At 42.1% G+C, this 12,500-nt stretch overlaps 1 protein-coding gene across 1 annotated transcript in view; it reads left to right on the top strand.

The window, feature by feature from the left end:
* LOC128693566 (uncharacterized) overlaps nucleotides 1–12,500 on the top strand; it is a 38,592-nt gene that overhangs the window by 393 nt on the left and 25,699 nt on the right. Inside the window, exon 2 of the mRNA XM_053783345.2 lies at nucleotides 10,964–11,030. The gene's annotated coding sequence lies outside the window, so the exon portion shown is untranslated. The remainder of the gene's footprint in view (nucleotides 1–10,963; nucleotides 11,031–12,500) is intronic.

Below are 12,500 nucleotides of genomic sequence, written 5' to 3'. Positions count from 1 at the left end.
ACCATAGTGTGCTTGGGTACGACCTTTAATATATGCTTTTATCTTACTTTAAACACTCTGATGTACTTAATATATAAGACTAGAAGCTTCTAGCAGATTTTAAATACCCAGATTTACTTAATGTATAAGACTAGAAGAGAACTACAGTAGACCAATTTGCTTGTGCTAATCATGTCTTATACCCGATAAAGAATAAAAAGGCACAATACCGTGACTGGAACAATACACAAATAACCGCACATAGGAGACAAACTTATGACGACGTTTCGGTCCGAGGACCATTAACTAGTCACATTCACACTGACGTGATTCACGCTCATTTATCTGTCTATCATGTTTTAAAGTTACCCAGAATAATGCCTTAATAACGTTACCTTGCAATTTGTTTAACTCATCACCAAAACTATCACAATACCTCGTAGCGTAGTGGTTAGTGCGCTTGACTAAGTACGAAGGTGACGTGGTCGAACCTCGCCCCCATATGCGAGGAGGGGGCAGTAAAAACGACATATCATGCAAGGTAGGTACATCCTGCTGTGAAACATGGCTCTGGTATTGGTGGTTGGCGTTGTTATGGTTGCAGTAAGGAGTAGGATGGTGTTGGTGGGTTAAAAACGGACGTTTTTTTTTATAAGGTACTTTCCTGCAGAGAGCAGGAAGAGAGGGTTTTAGATGAGGGGTAGATATATAGAGGGGGAGATGCCGGGTTATATAAAGACTGGTGTAGCTGTGTTTCGGTATATTGAGTCTAATGTTAGACAGGTGTCGGTAAGGTCACCTGGCTGCGGTGTCCTGCCAGGCTGCAGCAACATGTCTAAGTTTGTTCAGGTATACACAAATACAGTTACATAGATAATCATACATAGCAGCATGTGTAGAGAACCTGAGATAACCCAAAAAAATCAGAGTGACTTATTTCCATTGGGGTCCTCTCGTTGCGTTACCGACAACATTACATTAATATAAAAATCAAATGTGGCAGATAAGAAATTTTATAAAAATGACACATAACAAATTTATAAAATATTGAAAAGACGATGATAAAGATAAAATAAGTATACCACAAGCATTATGAAAATATAAAAAAAATATTTATATGAATACTAAATTATATCATTGTAACATTCTTGAAATGTTGAAACTGCCGAATTTCTTAACTATTTTTATGGAAACAATGATGAATGCGGGCTATTTTCTGTTACTTTCTCTAAGGAACAGTTCCAGAAATATTGTCATCTCTCCCAGATAATTTATCAAAGTCAACACAAGGAATGATGTAGACTTCTTTATGTTGGCGTCTATTTGACGGTGATGTAACTGGTGACCACACTTATGTTTAGGACTGTCTAGGATACTCCACTTTACTGCTTCGTTCCCACACGGGAGGACAACGCAGCTTTTAATTATTGCAGTTATTGAAAACATGCGACAGAAACTGTAGAACGAATTTACGTAGGATATAAGAGCACTCCTTGATTGACAGCGTCCGTGGGATCGATCTCGGGACGGGTGAAACGTTGGCATGTTTCCTTAAACTTGTTGCCCAGTTCATCTAATAGTAAGTAGGTACCTGGGTGTCAGACGACTATTACGGGTCGTATCCTGGGGAACAAAGAAATAATAATGGTTATAAATGACCATAATTTTTAAAGGGGTGGAAGGCGGCCAGCGGAAGGCGGCCTCGGTCAGATGACCAAAGCTCCAAAGACGGTCATCATCTAAGACCCGCGTCAGGAAACCCTTGTCCTGTTTCCTGACGAGCCTTACCTAACCTAACCTGGGAAACAAGATTAATTAAAGCTGCCCGAAATGTTCTACATAATCAGGGACTATATAGTATGTAACTCATAGCTTATCTCTTAACCTAGTGTCGCAATGGAAGTAGTAACGCAAGAGATCATTTTTGTTAATTGTCTTGCGGAAAGAAACTTAAAAACTATGGCATCAATGTTATTGCACAAGACATTAATGAACGGGAGTTGTTAGTCTTTTTTCCACTCTAGAGTAAAGCCGGCGGACGGCTCAATACTGGTGAGCTCGTAGAGTAGATCCAGAGTACTAGACCTCCTAGGATAAGTGATTAAAATATTGTCCATGTTAAGTTACGTTAGGTTATTGGGGTTGATGGATCGGAAACACTCACCCTCCAGGTGTTTCATTGGAAATATTTACCAAAATGGCACTGCTGGATGAACCCGTGGCCATCCCGTGGCTGTGCCAAAACATTGCCTGCAACCTTTCTCCTCGAATTTGAAATAGAATTGATACAATTTCATTAGGTCTAGGACATCAGTTATGTTTAAGGACAATTAAAATACTTATGACTGCGGCCCACCCATGCTTGCTGCTTATGGTGGCCCACCCATGCTTGCTGCTTATGGTGGCCCACCCATGCTTGCTGCTTATGGTGGCCCACCCATGCTTGCTGCTTATGGTGGCCCACCCATGCTTGCTGCTTATGGTGGCCCACCCATGCTTGCTGCTTATGGTGGCCCACCCATGCTTGCTGCTTATGGTGGCCCACCCATGCTTGCTGCTTATGGTGGCCCACCCATGCTTGCTGCTTATGGTGGCCCACCCATGCTTGCTGCTTATGGTGGCCCACCCATGCTTGCTGCTTATGGTGGCCCACCCATGCATGTTGTTTACGGTGATTCACCCATGCATGTTGTTTACTGTGATTTACCCATGCTTGCTGCTTATGGTGGTCCACCCATGTTTACGGTGGTCCACCCATGTTTACGGTGGTCCACCCATGTTTACGGTGGCCCACCCATGCTTACGGTGGCCCACCCATGCTTACGGTGGTCCACCCATGTTTACGGTGGTCCACCCATGTTTACGGTGGCCCACCCATGTTTACGGTGGCCCACCCATGCTTACGGTAGCCCACCCATGCTTACGGTGGCCCACCCATGCTTACGGTGGCCCACCCATGCTTACGGTGGCCCACCCATGCTTACGGTAGCCCACCCATGCTTACGGTGGTCCACTAATGTTTACGGTGGCCCACCCATGCTTACGGTGGCGCACCCATGCTTACGGTGGCCCATCCATGCTTACGGTGGTCCACCCATGTTTACGGTGGTCTACCCATGTTTACGGTGGCCCACCCATGCTTACGGTGGCCCACCCATGCTTACGGTGGCCCACCCATGCTTACGGTGGCCCACCCATGCTTACGGTGGCCCACCCATGCTTACGGTGGCCCACCCATGCTTACGGTGGCCCACCCATGCTTACGGTGGCCCATCCATGCTTACGGTGGTCCACCCATGCTTACGGTGGTCCACCCATGCTTACGGTGGCCCACCCATGCTTACGGTGGCCCACCCATGCTTACGGTGGCCCACCCATGTTTACGGTGGCCCACCCATGTTTACGGTGGCCCACCCATGCTTACGGTGGTCCACTAATGTTTACGGTGGCCCACCCATGCTTACGGTGGCCCATCCATGCTTACGGTGGCCCACCCATGCTTACGGTGGCCCATCCATGCTTACGGTGGTCCACCCATGTTTACGGTGGTCTACCCATGTTTACGGTGGCCCACCCATGTTTACGGTGGCCCACCCATGCTTACGGTGGCCCACCCATGCTTACGGTGGCCCACCCATGCTTACGGTGGCCCACCCATGCTTACGGTGGTCCACCCATGCTTACGGTGGCCCACCCATGCTTACGGTGGCCCACCCATGCTTACGGTGGCCCACCCATGCTTACGGTGGTCCACTGTTTACGGTGGCCCACCCATGCTTACGGTGGCCCACCCATGCTTACGGTGGCCCACCCATGCTTACGGTGGCCCACCCATGCTTACGGTGGCCCACCCATGCTTACGGTGGCCCACCCATGCTTACGGTGGCCCACCCATGCTTACGGTGGCCCACCCATGCTTACGGTGGTCCACCCATGTTTACGGTGGCCCACCCATGCTTACGGTGGCCCACCCATGCTTACGGTGGCCCACCCATGCTTACGGTGGCCCACCCATGCTTACGGTGGTCCACTAATGGGCCCACCCATGCTTACGGTGACCCACCCATGCTTACGGTGGTCCACCCATGTTTACGGTGGCCCACCCATGCTTACGGTGGCCCACCCATGCTTACGGTGGCCCACCCTCTAACCTCCACAACATTATACTCTGCAGCTAATAGCTTCGTCGACTCCTGCCCCCTCCCATCTCTGTGGATATTAATTATACGCGACACTTACACTACTAAATCCAGAACATTATACATTATATACGAGTTACCTTGCGTTACCTACGTGAGACCGGTTAGTATGCACATGAAGAGAGAAACAAACATAACCAAGGCAATAAATATTAGAATGTTTCTTTCAAAATAAGCTTTATCGAGTCAAGAACAAAACGTACCACGGGCGGGGTTAGAACCCGCGATCAGAGAGGCTCTCTGATCGCAGGCTCTAACCCCGCCCGTGGTATGGTTTGTTTGCAGTCGTATCATTACGATTTCGTGAGTCATAAAAAACAAAAGGCATAATACCGTGACTGGAACAATATACGAATAACCTGCACATAAGAGGAGCTTAGGACGACGATTCTGTCCAACTTGGACCATTTACAAAGTCACACTTCTGTATATGTGACTTTGTATATGGTCCAAGTCGGGCCGAAACGTTGTCGTAAGCTCCTCTCTCCTATGTGCGGGTTATCTGTATATTTATCAAGAATACCTGTGACCAGTTTCAAGAGATTCCTATACTCCAGTAGCCATACCTGGTGCCACGCTTGTAGACTTGATGAAAGACTAGACTTGATACAAAACTAGACTTGATGAAAAACTAGACTTGATACAAGACTAGACTTGATACAAGACTGGACTTGATACAAGACTAGACAACGCCCCCGCGGCCCGATACAAGACTAGACTTGATGGACAAGACTAGACTTGATACAAGACTAGACTTGATACAAGACTAGACTTGATACAAGACTAGATGGGAGGCTGTTGAACAGTTTTGGGCCCCGGACACTTGATGAAAGACTAGACTTGATACAAAACTAGACTTGATGAAAAACTAGACTTGATACAAGACTAGACTTGATACAAGACTGGACTTGATACAAGACTAGACTTGATACAAGACTAGACTTGATACAAGACTAGACTTGATGAAAAACTAGACTTGATACAAGACTAGACTTGATACAAGACTAGACTTGATACAAGACTAGACTTGATACAAGACTAGACTTGATACAAGACTAGACTTGATACAAGACTAGACTTGATACAAGACTAGACTTGATACAAGACTAGACTTGATACAAGACTAGACTTGATACAAGACTAGACTTGATACAAGACTAGACTTGATACAAGACTAGACTTGATAGTAGACTTGATACAAGACTAGACTTGATACAAGACTAGACTTGATACAAGACTAGACTTGATACAAGACTAGACTTGATACAAGACTAGACTTGATACAAGACTAGATACTAAGACTAGACTTGATACAAGACTAGACTTGATACAAGACTAGACTTGATACAAGACTAGACTTGATACAAGACTAGACTTGATACAACTTGACTAGACTTGATACAAGACTAGACTTGATACAAGACTAGACTTGATACAAGACTTTGATACAAGACTAGACTTGATACAAGACTAGACTTGATACAAGACTAGACTTGATACAAGACTAGACTTGATACAAGACTAGACTTGATACAGGACTAGACTTGATACAAGACTAGACTTGATACAAGACTAGACTTGATACAAGACTAGACTTGATACAAGACTAGACTTGATATAAGACTAGACTTGATACAGGACTAGACTTGATACAAGACTAGACTTGATACAAGACTAGACTTGATATAAGACTAGATTTGATACAAGACTAGACTTGATACAAGACTAGACTTGATATAAGACTAGATTTGATACAGGACTAGACTTGATACAAGACTAGACTTGATACAAGACTAGACTTGATACAAGACTAGACTTGATACAAGACTAGACTTGATATAAGACTAGACTTGATACAGGACTAGACTTGATACAAGACTAGACTTGATACAAGACTAGACTTGATACAAGACTAGACTTGATACAAGACTAGACTTGATATAAGACTAGACTTGATACAGGACTAGACTTGATACAAGACTAGACTTGATACAAGACTAGACTTGATACAAGACTAGACTTGATACAAGACTAGACTTGATACAAGACTAGACTTGATACAAGACTAGACTTGATACAAGACTATACTTGATACAAGACTAGACTTGATACAAGACTAGACTTGATACAAGACTAGACTTGATACAAGACTAGACTTGATACAAGACTAGACTTGATACAAGACTAGACTTCATACAAGACTAGACTTGATGAAAAACTAGACTTGATGAAAAACTAGACTTGATACAAGACTAGACTTGATACAAGACTAGACTTGATACAAGACTAGACTTGATACAAGACTAGACTTGATATAAGACTAGACTTGATATAGGACTAGACTTGATACAAGACTAGACTTGATACAAGACTAGACTTGATACAAGACTAGACTTGATACAAGACTAGACTTGATACAGGACTAGACTTGATACAGGACTAGACTTGATACAAGACTTGACTTGATACAAGACTAGACTTGATACAAGACTAGACTTGATACAAGACTAGACTTGATACAAGACTAGACTTGATGAAAAACTAGACTTGATGAAAAACTAGACTTGATACAAGACTAGACTTGATACAAGACTAGACTTGATACAAGACTAGACTTGATACAAGACTAGACTTGATACAAGACTAGACTTGATATAAGACTAGACTTGATACAGGACTAGACTTGATACAAGACTAGACTTGATACAAGAGTAGACTTGATACAAGACTAGACTTGATACAAGACTAGACTTGATATAAGACTAGACTTGATACAGGACTAGACTTGATACAAGACTAGACTTGATACAAGACTAGACTTGATACAAGACTAGACTTGATATAAGACTAGACTTGATACAGGACTAGACTTGATACAAGACTAGACTTGATACAAGACTAGACTTGATACAAGACTAGACTTGATACAAGACTAGACTTGATACAAGACTAGACTTGATAAAAAAATACACTTGATAAAATAATACACTTGATATAAGGCTAGACGATAATGTTCTTCCCGCACCAAACGTTTTCAGCACCAAAAGCTGATCTTTGAGTGATTTATCCACAGTGTTGCCAGACCTGAAGGTAATAGGCAGATAGAACCAAACTAGTATGTTAGGTTCAAAGCCTATCGACTGCAAGTGCGTCATAAAAACTACACCTCACCTGCACTGTGTACCAACAACAAGAATACTTTAATCCTGGAAACAGGCATTAACATTGTGTGTATATACACTGAGATATGTATACCTCTCAGTGTATACTATCATTAGTGTTAACTCCCATAGTCATGATATATCTGACTATGGTGACCACCTTCATGTAGGGCTTAAATTCTAGGCTGAGGGATTGATTACTATCTCCAATTTCAACACCTTGCAATACCTCTGTGCTGAATTAATAAAGTCATTGATCAGCGAAAAATCTTTAGAATAAAGATATCCAGGTATTGCACGTGTCTGATTCGTCACCCTGTCGGTATTGTATACTATTAGCGCTATGATTCAGTAGCTATGAAAGCCTCGGAGGCTTCGTTCCAGCAGAACTGGAGTTACTGTTACATGGGAAGTACCATCTTCCAATGTATTACGCTTATACCTCTCAGGGGGACAGAAGAGACCAACTCTGGGACTGTGTTTGTGAAACTGGGACGACGCTTGTGAAACTGGGACGACGCTTGTGAAACTGGGACGACGCTTGTGAAACAGTTTGTGGGACGGCACTTGTGGAACTCTGTGGGACAGTGCTTGTGGAGCGGTACTTGTGGGACAGGACTTGTGTTGAGACTGATGGGACTGCGTTTGTGGGACATGGCCTGGGGGACGGCGCTTGTGGGACATGGGTTAAGGAACGGCGTTTGTGGGACATGGCTTGTAGGACAGGGTTTATGGAATGTGGTTTGTGGGACAGGGATTACTGAAGAGCGCACTAACCAACACTTGTGTTTACTTTGGTCACGAGTTGTCAGGGTAGCAGCGAGCCTTGTGACACGCCCGTCTCACTGCTTGCTTTAACACGCTGTGTGTTAGTCAACACTTAGGGTATAATCCAAACTACGAATAAACGTTTTTTAAGGTATGATAAAAAAAATCTCCACCCAATCATACCAGAAGTGAAAAAAACACGAGGGTACAGAATTGGTCAAATACATAAAAATGCAATATACACATTTCTGTAGCCTCCATCACAGCCATGATGTCGCCAGCAAGACCAAAAAAAAAAAAACCCCATCCTATCTAGTTGTTTGGTTTAATAGGTTTAAAGCCTATCGATTATAGTCAAGGATGTTTTATGTCTGATGTAGGGTTTAATGTGTATATAAACTTGAGAAACAAACACCTCTCGATGTGATCCAATGTTCAGCTTAGATGACTAACTATAAACTTAGTCACAGGATCAGTATAAAAGGGCATTACTTACACCACATTGCACTTAATTAGACTTACACCACGTTGCATTGAATTAGACTTACGCCACATTGCACTTAATTAGACTTACACCACGTTGCATTGAATTAGACTTACGCCACATTGCACTTAATTAGACTTACACCACGTTGCATTGAATTAGACTTACACCACATTGCACTTAATTAGACTTACACCACGTTGCATTGAATTAGACTTACGCCACATTGCACTTAATTAGACTTACACCACGTTGCATTGAATTAGACTTACACCACATTGCACTTCATTACTTACACCATGTTGCATTTAATTAGACTTACACCACACTGCACTTAATTAGACTTACACCACGTTGCACTGAATTAGACTTACATCACATTGCACTTAATTAGACTTACACCACATTGCACTTAATTAGACTTACACCACTTTGCACTTAATTAGACTTACACCACGTTGCATTGAATTAGACTTACACCACATTGCACTTAATTAGACTTACACCACGTTGCACTGAATTAGACTTACACCACATTGCACTTAATTAGACTTACACCACGTTGCACTGAATTAGACTTACACCACATTGCACTTAATTAGACTTACATCACATTGCACTTAATTAGACTTACACCACTTTGCACTTAATTAGACTTAAACCACTTCGCACTTAATTAGGAAAGAATACCTTAATACCTAAAACAGGGATTAAAGTACACTCATATATACACTGGGAGAAATACACCTCTTGATGTATATATGCTGTATTCGGTACAGAAGAAAAGATACAGTGTTTATCGTAAAGCATAAGTGAAATACAGAACGATATACCTTATGTATCGTTAAACCTTAGGTATCGTTATATCTTATGCATCGTTAAACAAGTGAAAATGGTAAAAGCTATTTATCGTTAACCTTAAATTTATAGGGTATAGACTTTATGCCCTATTTTAGAGATTAAAATAGTCTAATGTTAGTGGACAAGTACATTATAACGTTAACAACGATCCTCGCTGCTTCCCTTGAGATATGTCTTGATGACAGTTGTGGAAAATTAAATTTACCTGGATGTAACTCATCAGATACATACCAGTAAATGGTAACAAAGATAATTATTCTTTATCAAGGTTGCAGAGACAAATAGGAATTTTAGGACACCTCGGTCGCAAAAAATGTCCTTCGATACCTACTACTGTCATATCCACAAGTCACTCTGGACCTATATTAATTTCAAATGAAATATACATCACCAGGAATTCTGGTAAAAACATTAATATAAATATGTGGACTATATTAAATTTAAAGCGTGATTACATATACATTGAAGGAGAATTTATAATAATTAGACTCACCAATTAGTCTGGAGATTACGGTGTGTCATACCAACCCCCCTGCCTAAATTTATGAAGAAAATACTGGCCAGAATTCCAACATAAATAGACATGACTTACCTGGGGTTCCTGGACCATCCTGTTCACTCGCCTAATGTTCACGTTATGCAGGACTGCACATCCAACAATTTCGGCTCCCATTTGAGAGGTTTAAGCCCAATATAACCCCAAGAGCGACGAAAAATTTATGCACATTTCATTAGCGTGCCTGTACCACATTCAAAACAATGGCCACTCTCCCCCAGCTCGTCAGCGCAGGCGCAGAGCTTCCCTGTCGGTTCTCTTCTTTAAAATACACTTTAGAGTAATAGTAATGTATTAATCAGGTATATTTACATTATAAAAAATATACAGCATAATTTTGGGAAATTATTTTCCACAATAGTGAAGGGCTCTTGATTTAAGGAACTGGAGCTACCCTCCCCTTCCTTGAGTCAAACCTGATTGCCTCCTATTACTCAGTTGCTGTATTACCCCTGCGTGTTTAGTGCTTTCCGTAAATATAATAATAATAATAATAATAATAATAATAATAATAATAATAATAATAATAATAATTCAGTTATCTAATAAATACGAAACAAATTGCATAAACTAAAAAAAGTGCAAAATTATTGCAAAAGAAAGCAAGGTAAAAACATAGCATAGTTGTAGACCTACTGGCCCATACTGGGCAGTGGGTAGCGCAGGTGACCAAAACAAAAGGTGAGGTGAGGCAGGAGGTACCTACGTCAAATTACAGAAAATATATTAGACAAATATATATATAATTGGGAAGGGTGGGACCTGAGGAGGACCGATAACCCAATAAAGTCTTAACGATGACAGTATATCCAAGTCAACAAGAACTCTCATCAAATCAGTACTTTGATGTATTTTTAACAGTTAGTGAGGCCAGCTTTAGTATTACAGGTGTATAAAGTATACTCATGTCTACTACCTACACATTTCATTAATATTTTCATTGATTTATGTGCAGGATTATGGAGGCTGAGTTGCCGACGGTGGTGCACGCCTCCTGACTCAACAACAGCCTTACTTCACGGGTAAGTATTAACTAATAAGTTATCAGGCACATGTGCAACACCTGGCTGTCTATATTTGGAAACGTTTTGCCAGCGTTTTTTTTTTAATTCGATACAGAGACATGTGAAGATAAGAGACTCGTATCATATACACACCATACTGACACCACTTACACGAAAGAAGACGTGCTGTGCCTCTGGTACAGGGTGTATACAACGATTTTAACTAAGCTACACCACTTACACTGAAGAAGACTCATTTGGTCCCCGCCACAGGGCTTTGAACAATGCTTCCTTTGTGGAAACTCCAACTCTCCTTCGGGTGCCAGTGATGGGTCACCATTTAGAAAAGACTTAGTGTCAGGGCACCATTCTTGACGAATATATTATTATCATCATGCCTTGACTTAAAACAGATCAGCGCTGAGGAAGTGAACAATTTCTGTCAAGGCTAAGGGACAAAAGACTTCAAAATCACTTCCCCACTTATATCAAGACTGAGAGACTAAACACCTCAGTCTCTTCTTCACCTGTCTCCATTATTTTAATCACCTCTGTATTTGACTGAAGAAACCTACTGCTCAGGCAAGGGGTTTCGGAAATAAAGATACCAAAGTTGCACTTGTGTCTCAACTATTTCGCATCTGGCTTAAAATGCTGCTGTAAACTTCCATTTTCAATACATCTACATAACGTGTAAATCCAGCGAAGATAGAGTTTTGTTAAAGAACAAGAAGGCACAATACCGTGACAGGAACACCTTTGATATACCTTTCGAGAGTTTCACTACTCTCGGAGCCCGGCCATGGGCCAGGCTCGTCTGGTGCTTGCCTGGTCAACCAGGCTATTGCTACTGGAGGCCCACTGTCCCATATATCCACCACAGCCTGGTTGATCTGGCACCTGGTGAAGATACTTGTCCAGTTTCCTCTTGAAGGCTTCTACACTTGTTCCAGCCATGTTTCTGGTATCTTATTGTCCCCACCGCACCCCTGCTCCTCACTGGGTTTATTTTACACTTCCTCCCATATCTCTCACTCCAGTATGTTATGGCAGTGTGCAGATTGGGGACCAAGCCCTCGAGTGCTTTCCAGGTATATATTATCACGTGTCTCTCTCTACTCCCCTCCAATAAGTACATGTTAAAGACTTGCAGGCATTCCCAGTAATTTAGGTGCTTTACTGGGTCAGTGTGAGCCGTAAACGATCTCTATTTGTTCCAGCTCTGATATTTCTCCTGCTTTGAACGGGGCCGTCAGCACTGAGCAATATTCTAAATGAGGGAGCACTAGCGATTTGAAGAGTGTCACCATCGGCATTATTTCCCTTGTTTTGAAAGTTCTCAATACCCACCCCGTCATCTTCCTGGCTGTCGTGATCTTTGTCTTGTTATGGTCCTTGAAAGAAAGGTCAGCTGACACAATTATTCCCAGTTCTTTTACGTGTTCCTTTCGTTATATTTGGTGACCCTCTTGAGATTTGTATGTAGTG

Source organism: Cherax quadricarinatus, unplaced genomic scaffold (assembly GCF_038502225.1).
Source record: "Cherax quadricarinatus isolate ZL_2023a unplaced genomic scaffold, ASM3850222v1 Contig32, whole genome shotgun sequence".
NCBI lineage: Eukaryota > Metazoa > Arthropoda > Malacostraca > Decapoda > Parastacidae > Cherax > Cherax quadricarinatus.
The sequence above is the reverse complement of the archived record's forward strand: the minus strand, read 5'-3'. Positions and strand labels throughout refer to the sequence as shown.